Source organism: Quercus suber, unplaced genomic scaffold (assembly GCF_002906115.3).
Source record: "Quercus suber isolate HL8 unplaced genomic scaffold, Cork oak 2.0 scaffold_287, whole genome shotgun sequence".
Taxonomy (NCBI): Eukaryota; Viridiplantae; Streptophyta; class Magnoliopsida; order Fagales; family Fagaceae; genus Quercus; species Quercus suber.
Genome location: NW_027069743.1, coordinates 50474 through 59764, shown reverse-complemented (window position 1 = coordinate 59764; position 9291 = coordinate 50474). Strand labels below are relative to the sequence as shown.

Here is a 9291-nt window from a genome sequence, read left to right as displayed (position 1 = left end):
AACAAAACTAAAGAATAGTTAAACCATAAAAATAATTATTACATAGCAGTGCATATTACAGTCTACTAAACATCCCCTTATATGTTACAATTTCTTAAGTAGGTAGTGCAAGCCAATTGTAGACACTCGTGAAATGACATCATTTTGTACTAAAATACATGAAACAACATCGTTTTGAACACTGAATTAGCACAAAACATGTAAATATAATAGGAGGCAAATGGACATTTTTAACACCAAAAAAAGAAAAGTTAAAAGCCACGGAATCTTCATACATGCAAAAAATTAATGTAGCATTTTAAGGAGTTAATAATGGAAATTTAAGCACATATTAAAATTTAGGAATATATAAATTAATATCCTTTTATTGTTGACACCTGATAGACATGTATTAGATAAAATTGACATGGACAAATTATTATGCTCCATGTGGCTTTGTTTGTCCAAATCATCTTAATATATACAACATGTATCAATCTTTATAAGCTTGACAATCATGGCACATGACAGAAGATTAGGTGAGACTTCTACTTTAATATATATATATATATATAATATTATATTATACTATATTATATTATATTAGAGCCTAATAAGACAAAAGAGATGAGTTCAAGTTATACTGGTAAAGAGTTACATATTTTTTTAAAAAAAAGTGTAACTCTATACCCTCATTATTACAAATATTCTTATTAGGATCTCATTAATTACCATAATTTATTTCATTCTAAACTTATTTCTAAACCAAAAAATGTTTGACTTATGACTCTCTCTCTCTCTCTCTCTCTCTCTCTCTCTCTCTCTCTCTAATACTTATGTATAACTTGATTAGGTTTCCGAGTTGTGACTTACCGTGAATATAGGATTGGTAAGGATTAGAGATTCATCTAATATTAGGGAAAAAGATGCTATCTGAATGGTCAAGAAATTGAAGATATACAATGCGGTAGTGTCAAAATAATGGCTTCCATTGTTCATAGTTTTAGTTAATTTTATATATTTTCTAGCCACTATAGCAAATGCTAATTTTGTTGTTTTGCAGAGTCTTACAATTGCAATGGTTAGCTACATGGGAAATTTGAGGGTTGCCATTGGCTTAGAGAAAGGGTTCTTAGATCCCCACAAGTTCAAGTCGTGTGTGATCAACGCCTTTGAGATGACACTCAAGCGGCACATGAAATTCCCACATGAACATATATAATTTGAAGTATCAAATTACATTATTATTAGAGCTAATAAAGTTGAATTTGGTTTTGGATTCTGTACGTAAGTTTGTTGTAAAAAATTTCATAAGAAAGTACAAATATGTGGAGGAGATAGAGAGAGAGAAACGTAGAGAGAGAAAGTTAGACGTCAAACGTTTTTAGGTTTAGAACATAATAAATGAGGGCAATTAATGAGATTCTAATAAGAATATTTGTAATAATAAATGTATTTTTTTAACCGTTGGATCTACTTAAATCCAACGGTTTAAAAAATGTGTAACTTTAAAAAGTTACATCGCGTATAACTTGAACCCATCTCAAGGCAAAAATAAGACATAAAGCTACAGAGTTTTCTGCTTCCTTTACTCTTGACTTTTCTTCTCCCTCTATATACAAACAAAGATCTACTATTTGAACCAAGCATACATATTTCTTGTTGTGTGATGGACCCTCTTCCTCCTCAATGCTGCAAGTAATAGCAAATGTACATTTCGATTTAATGTCTTACAAGATAGAAAGAAAGTGAGAATATGAAAAATGGTGGCGTTTATTATACACATTTAAACTACACAAAAATAATGACTTAAAGTCACTATTTCCACTTGAAAATTGTGACTTTAAGTGCAATTTAAGTGTAATAGTGTGTGACCTAGTTTTACCCTTTTAAAAAATAGTGAATATGTCTTCTAATAGAAAAATACTATTTATTTTAAAAAAATAGTAAATAAATAAGAAGAAAGGCATGAATATTACATATACAACATAGGTGGTTTAATAGAACACACATAAAGGAAATTTGAAAAAGCACTCGCATTGTAAGATTAATAACTACAAAGAAGGTGTGAATGCCCACAAGTCAATAGAACAAACCATGTAACCCTAGCTAGTTCACCTTCCCCCTTCCTCCCTCCATCCAAACTTGCCAATAAAGATATATATATATATATATATATTCACGCATGCTTCCAGTCATTGTAAAGCTAGTATTCTAGCTTCTCATAACATTATATCCCATCCTGATAAAGTTCTGAATCATGTACAATGAGAGAGAGAGAGAGAGAGAGAGAGAGAGAGAGAGAGAGAGAGAGAGTACAAAAGGCTTAATTTTAATTCAACTCACGAAAGGAAATGAAGCCTTAGTTTAAAATGTGTGTGTATCAGCATCAGCATCTAGGGATGGGAATCGGTTGTTATTTTACCATCTAAAAACCTATTTTATTATTATACCAACTTACCTTTTTTTTTTTGGTTATTCAGGTACTTGTATAAACAACAAAAGGCAATTACAAAATGGCCACAGAGGCCAAAGTATTGGCTACACGCCTATAGTAATACAACCCATTCCTATCAGCTTCAAGCAAAACATTTAAATCATTAGAGGGAGAGATATCAAACACAACAACATTCTCCATCAAGGAGCAACCCCTCTTAGCCAAAAAGTTAGCACATTTATTCGCCTCTCTAAACACATGCTCCACACGAATCTGCCTGAACATGGCCATGAGACACCTTAATAGAAGCATGAATCTCCTGCTCAGTGGTTGAAAGGGGAGAAACATCCACATCCTCCATTTTCCAGAGTATCCACAGTCCCCTGGCGTACCCGATTGTATCTGTGTTAATGTATCCGTCAAATGGCAAGCCTTCAATTATTTTTTCGGCTCTGCCTCCACTGACCCTCGTCTTTGTCACAACCAAAATAGAAGGGCGATGATTAATGGTCATTTCAAAAAATTTTCTTTTGAAATCAGCATTAAGAGCTCCTCTACAATTCCATAATAATATATTCATTTTGACAAAATGGCTTAGAGGTACCTTGATTTCAGGTGGATTAGCAGTCATTATCGTTGATTCCACCATGCTCCATCCCATCCTCCTTAAAAGATTTTTGGAAGCTGTCCACTTTGGCTTCCAGATGATCATGTACTTTAGAATACCCATAATCTCCTCCTTGCAGCAAAGTAGTATGTCGCACCTCTGCATTGGAGCCACGAGTTGGATCAATTTCAACGTTGGGTGGTTCCTCATATGAGCCATAGCCATCCCCCGAAAATCCACCGGTTTCCTTTCTTGAATTATCCGCCCAGATTTGTCCCAATGGGGCACGACTAATGGCCGTTGCTGCCTGTTCAACTCCTCTGCCGCCTCCCAAGAAATCTTCGGAATGTCCGTGAGGAATTTTTACCACGGGTTCGGCGTGAGATTCCATGCCCTGTGATCCAAAGGAAGATCGCTGGTTCGGATGCTTGCTGGAGTTATGGGAAAGAGATGCTTCCATGCTAGTCCCAACTCCTCCTCTAAACATCCCAGTGTTTCTGTTGGTGCCGCTCGGATATGAGCTATTACCTCATCTGGAACCCTCACTGCTCTGCCCCTGTACCAAATGGCCTGGCTTATTTGTGACCATGGGATCAGCTCGCTCAATAACCCCCTCCATTTTTAGCTTGATTTTCACCTCTCTGAGTTTCTGGATTTTTTTGAAGATCACTTTTGTTCCCAAAGCTAAACAAAGGACGTTTTTGAGGCTTAGACCCCTTCAAACTTTTTGAATTTTTGACCCCGAACCTGTTGCTGCCTTTAGTTTTGAACTTGGGCAGATTTTTACTTTTATGCCCTTCACTCTATCGCATCTCCTATAGCATCACACTGTCCAAAGCTTCTAAACCATCTTCCACCATACACTCAGTACCCATCTTAAGATCTTTGTGCGGAAATTGGGTTGCCACAATACGTGTGGTTTTAGCAATAAGGTCTGCCGAATCAGTAGGATGTGATATCCCAATATCTTTACCTGCTCCCACTCCCTTATCACAATGCTTTTGGGAAAAGTCAGAAATACCCTTAGTTCTGATTTGATTCATCTGATTTGGTTTTGATTGCCCATTTGGACAATGGTGTTGCACACTTCTTTTCCTCGTGACAACTATCCATGGACCATAGTTTGATTCAGACTGAACCCTTTCATTGGTATCGTTGGATCTTGACGCAACCACCCCGTCATTGACCCTCTGCTCTTCTTGTCCATTATTCTCCTTAACAATTTGCTTCAGTTGAAAACTACGGTTTTCCTTCTTATGGCCAAGACGACCACATTTGAAACAAAGTGAAGATACACCTTCATACATTACACATTGCACCAGCCTACCCACTCGGATAGAAGTGATAAGAGGTTTCTCCAAATTTATCTGAACACATAATCTCGCATAGCCACCTCTAGTTTCTGAAGCTGTATAGGAGTCTATGTGAAGTACTGGTCTGATCACGCTACCTATCTCTTTTAAAACTGAGGCATCATAAAATTCTATTAGCAGCTCAGGAATTCTTACCCAAACAGCAACTGAAGAAAGCTTTGCTTTAGAAGCTTTGAAGTATGGTTCCCACGGCATAATAGCTAGGAAATGCTCTCCAATGAACCATGGACCCTCATGGAGCACATGATCATAATCCTCATTACTACTGAATTTGATTAGGAAGAAATCACGACCCAAATTCACACAATCCATCTTCGCCTTCGGTTTCCATAACGCATTGATTTTGAAAGTGAGAGAGTTGAAGCCGACTGATCTACCGTACACTTTCACTATCAATACCTTAGACCATGGCACCTTAATATGAGCCTTTGTTTCCTTGAATAATTTCACCTCAGCCATACCTTCTAGCAAAGGCTTAAGTTCAGTATCTGACTTATACTCTTCCTCCCAATCCTTGTCAAATTTGAAAGCTTGTTCATAAGCCCTAGGGATGTCTCCCATAAGGCTATCCTTGTAACTAACAAGTTTCCTTGGCTGTGTGAAGCTTCTAGCTCCATTGCTTTCTTTAAACTTCTTTACATTGCGGTGTAGTTCATCCTCTTCTTCGCTGCTACGTTGGGTTGGCATAGAGAATTCAACGTCCATCACTATACCAACTTACTTTACAATACACCTTACAGCACAATTTTTATTTTCATAAAAAAAATTGAGATCTCTTTTCCTATCTCTCACATCCACCCACTACCATTGTAGAGCATCCCAATAGCACCACCCACTACCACCACTGGTCAATTCAAACCCAAACCCAATATCTAACTCACTAAACATCTTAACTAAAAATCACCAAACACCCAACAAAACCCAAAACCAAAATCCAAAGGAACCACCTCCACCACCATGAATGTACCTAACCACCATTGAAACCCAGCCACCAAAACAACCATCACTGAAACCCACCACCAAACAGACCTAGCAAGCACCAAAACCCACCACCAAACAGATCCATTAAACAACGAAACGACCCACCACCAAACCTGGTCACTAATTCAACTCCACAACTGAAATGCCACCAATAAAACCCAGCAACACCAATTTGATCCAACCAAAATTTAGTCAAATGGACCAAGATAGATGATTGAGAAACATGCTATGAATAGAGAGAGAAGAGTGGGAAATAGAGGTGAGAAATAGAGAGAGAAGAGGGAGAGATGGAGAAGTGAGACTGAGAAGAGAGGAGACAAAGAGATCAAGAAGGGGAAAAAATAAAGAGAGAATAGGGAGAATCAGAGGCGAGAGAGGAGTGGGAGATAATAAAAAAATAGATTTTAATGATACAACATGTGAATAGTAAAGTTGCATTAATGCAACCTTAGTATAGTGGGCGAGGGGAAAAATTTTGGGTTCACAGACACGGATGTGGTGCAATCTTAAGGTTTAGATGCTAAAATAACAACCCCGGGGGGGGGGGGGGGGGGGGGGTCCAAAACTAATAGGCTTATCATCAAATAATTCAGAGTACACATTATATATATATATATATATTCTTCACTGCTCGTGATAAAGAAGCTCATACCTGTAGCTAGGCTTAGCCCACCTTTTCTTCTGACAAACCTCGTGTAACTTTTGCTTCGCTAATTCGATCTCAAATTACTTTTTAAGCCCAAAAGAAAAATCTGACCTCATAATGTTAGTGGGCATAGATTTCGATTACTTGAGCAATGCTTGCTTTGTTGCTTTAAGCTTTGCAATGTCCATTATCTGATTAGAAGAGCTTGAGGCAACAAACACACCATCGACATATATAATAGCAATATTCTTTGCCCTATCCCTCCAAGGCTTCTGCTTTTGACATGGTTGATACAATGACATAATAGGATGGGGTTGTTGCAAGACTTCAGGTGTTATAATAGGTTCCAAGAGACCCCTAAAGATCTTCAAATATAAAACAACCAATGATGAATTTATATGAATAGAGAACGACTAAAAGTCCAAAACAAGAAAAAGAAAAAAGACAAATCATTTTTGCCAAATAAGAAAAAAGAAGTTAAATACACACCACCCATAATTTTTGCAAGTCGAAATTGAGATCAAGATATATAGCTGCTGCCAAAGACTACAATGTCAGCAAGAATCTATGGGGCTTTAATTGATCCATATATAACTATATCATCTTCCTCATTGATTGCATCAACAAACTCTTGAACCTATAGAAGTAACACAAAACCATTTGAATAGATCTTTGTTCAAATTCTAAACAAAATTTTATCCAAAGATAAATCCAAAATATACGGATCCACACTACACCAGAACAGTTAATTATAAGGGAAAATCCTGTAAAATACAGTGTGTGTAAGACACGTTGTAGAGTTACGTTTTCAAATTTTTAGAGACAATGTCTTCCTTATAGTAATAGTGATAAAAATTTTATACCAGAAGAATTAGAGACAATGTCTTCCTTATAATAATAGTGATAAAAAGGAAAAGAAAAATTCACTAAAGACTAGAGATAATGTGCCACAAATTCTAGTGATAATAAATTCCTTACAAGTCTAGAGAAAATATGCGACCATAATTTTTATTTTTTAAAGCCTTACTTAAAACTCACTATTCAAATGAAAAAACCTGTTGCACACGTGTGTGGATCCACACATTGCTCAATTTGCACTAAACTTGTGGCTTTAAGTCATGATTTCAAACTTAATCGTGACTAAAAGTCACTAGTTCAATGCAATTGGCCAGTGTGTGGATCCACATACTATATGGAATAAACATTGCCCTTATTCAAAACATAAAAATTCCTAGTAATAAAAAAGATCAATAAGTTTTCATATAGGTTGCAGTACACTCTTCTCATGCCCCACCTTATAAGAGCATTAGCATCATGCTCTTCAAAACCATATTTAGGATATGTTTGAATACTGCTTATTTGTTGAAAATTAAAAACTTATTGCTAAAAAAAACTTTAACAAAATAATTTTTAAAGGTGTGAATAGTGCCGTAAAATCCAAAAATGCATTGGTATGAATGTTTTTGCGTTTTTGGCTAGGTCATGAATAGTGCCATGAGACCTAAACAAAAACGCAAATGTTGAATTGCACGCTGAAAATGTGCATTCCAAATGCACACTTAGTCAAAGTTTTAACTAAACTTCACCCAAAAGCCTCGAGCATCAGGCTTAATAAATTGTCAAAAAGCTTTAACAATGAACAACGGGGTCAATACACTTATTGTGCATTGTTAACTCAATACATTTTTAAAAAAGTTTTTTTTATTCATTTTTTTTCATATCTCGTTTTGTGTTTGAAATAGAATGGTGATAAAGTATTAATGTTAATGTAGTTGCCTATGAATAGTAAATTGTCTATAAAAAAAAAGATTTTTTTTGACTAAATTTGATTGTGTACTTCCACATTTTCTTATAAAATTATTCTACAATGCCTCATTCTTTCAATGTGCCATGAATAGATAGGGGAGATTGGTACCTTATAAATTTTTTATGGACAAAAATTACAACTTTTTAAACCAATCTAGCTCATGTTTCCCTTCCTTCTCCCACACAAAATGGGTGGAGTGTTTGGCTTGTTTTTCAATAAAATACAAAGAATAAATCTTGAGACACAAAATTATTCACAATTGTTAATGTAGTCTGTTGTGATTGGTGAATAATAAAATGATATCAGTGGTGAATCCATGTGAAAGTAATATTGGTCTAATCACACCTTACCACCTTAATAAATTTTGAAAAAAATTGTAAAAAAATTTGTCTTGAATATTGTTCTAAAAAAATTACAACCTAATTAAGAGACTTGAACTTGGACCAAATCTCTCTTTCTCTGTCTCTTTCTCTAAGTAAAAACTTTAACATGAAATGCTAACCAATAAATTCAAACTTGTTGTAGCTTAACCATACCCAGTGTCAGCACCATTGTTATGAATACCGTTTCGGCACCCGTTTCGGTTTGTTCATTGGAATGGAATATTTCGGTACCGGTCAATTTCGGGTACCGTTTCGGAAACTGTTTCGGAATTACTGCTAAAATATATATTTATATATTATTATTACTATTATATAAAATAATAAATTGAATATAGTTTTCTATTAAAAGAAGTGGGATTATTATTTTAAAAAAAGATTTATTTATGATTTTTTTAAAAATAAAACTCATATTTTGTGTAATTAAATATAGGTGAGCTTCCAAGAAGCTTCCTGTGAACTACTTTTTCAATTTCTCCCATTTCCCAACCCACCCACGTGACTAGTGTTGCTTCTTACTGACTATTTTTTCAGTCTTCCCCATTTCCCAACCCACCCATGTGACTAGTGACAACACTATCAGCTGCTCAAATGCTACATCTTTCATTATTGTTACTTTTCCTTCGCCATTTCACCTTCTGAGCTTATTTTCTCCTCTTCTCATCTTCTTCTTCTCCCTTTTTGTTTCGCAAGTCACACTTTTTTTTGCTTCATCTTGCTCTTCAATTTTCTTTTCAACTTCTCTGTCATGGTTGAGAGGGTCAAATAGTGAGAGATGATAGAGAGACAAGGAGCTACAAGTGTGAAAATGAGATATAGATGAGAGAATGAGAAGGATTTTTGGTGATCNAAAAGAAAAATTCACTAAAGACTAGAGATAATGTGCCACAAATTCTAGTGATAATAAATTCCTTACAAGTCTAGAGAAAATATGCGACCATAATTTTTATTTTTTAAAGCCTTACTTAAAACTCACTATTCAAATGAAAAAACCTGTTGCACACGTGTGTGGATCCACACATTGCTCAATTTGCACTAAACTTGTGGCTTTAAGTCATGATTTCAAACTTAATCGTGACTA

General features: G+C 35.4%; 1 pseudogene; it reads right to left on the bottom strand.

Moving 5' to 3' along the window:
• Nucleotides 1-1396: 1396 nt before the first annotated feature.
• LOC111997009 (ribonuclease 3-like protein 2) lies at nt 1397-8382 on the bottom strand (annotated as a pseudogene).
• Between the last annotated feature and the right edge of the window lie 909 nt (nt 8383-9291).